Here is a 324-nt window from a genome sequence, read left to right as displayed (position 1 = left end):
GAAAATGGGATGGGGGATCCCAAAATTGGAGAGCCAGACACGGGCACCCTCAAAAAAAAATGGGGAGACCCAAAAAATGAGACCCTAAAACGAGCTCACCCCAAACCTGGCCCCACCAAACTCCCCCTTTGGGGACATTGTGGGTTTTTTTTGGGGCTCCCCGGTCTCAAAAAAAAATGGGGAGACCCAAAAAATGAGACCCTAAAACGAGCTCACCCCAAACCTGGCCCCACCAAACTCCCCCTTTGGGGACCCTGTGGGTTTTTTTTGGGGCTCCCCGGTTTTTGGGGTGCCCCTGACCCCCCCTTTGTTCAGTTCTCAGCC

Source organism: Geospiza fortis, unplaced genomic scaffold (genome assembly GCF_000277835.1).
Source record: "Geospiza fortis unplaced genomic scaffold, GeoFor_1.0 scaffold3004, whole genome shotgun sequence".
In the NCBI taxonomy this organism is placed as follows: Eukaryota; Metazoa; Chordata; class Aves; order Passeriformes; family Thraupidae; genus Geospiza; species Geospiza fortis.
This window is presented reverse-complemented; position numbering follows the sequence as displayed.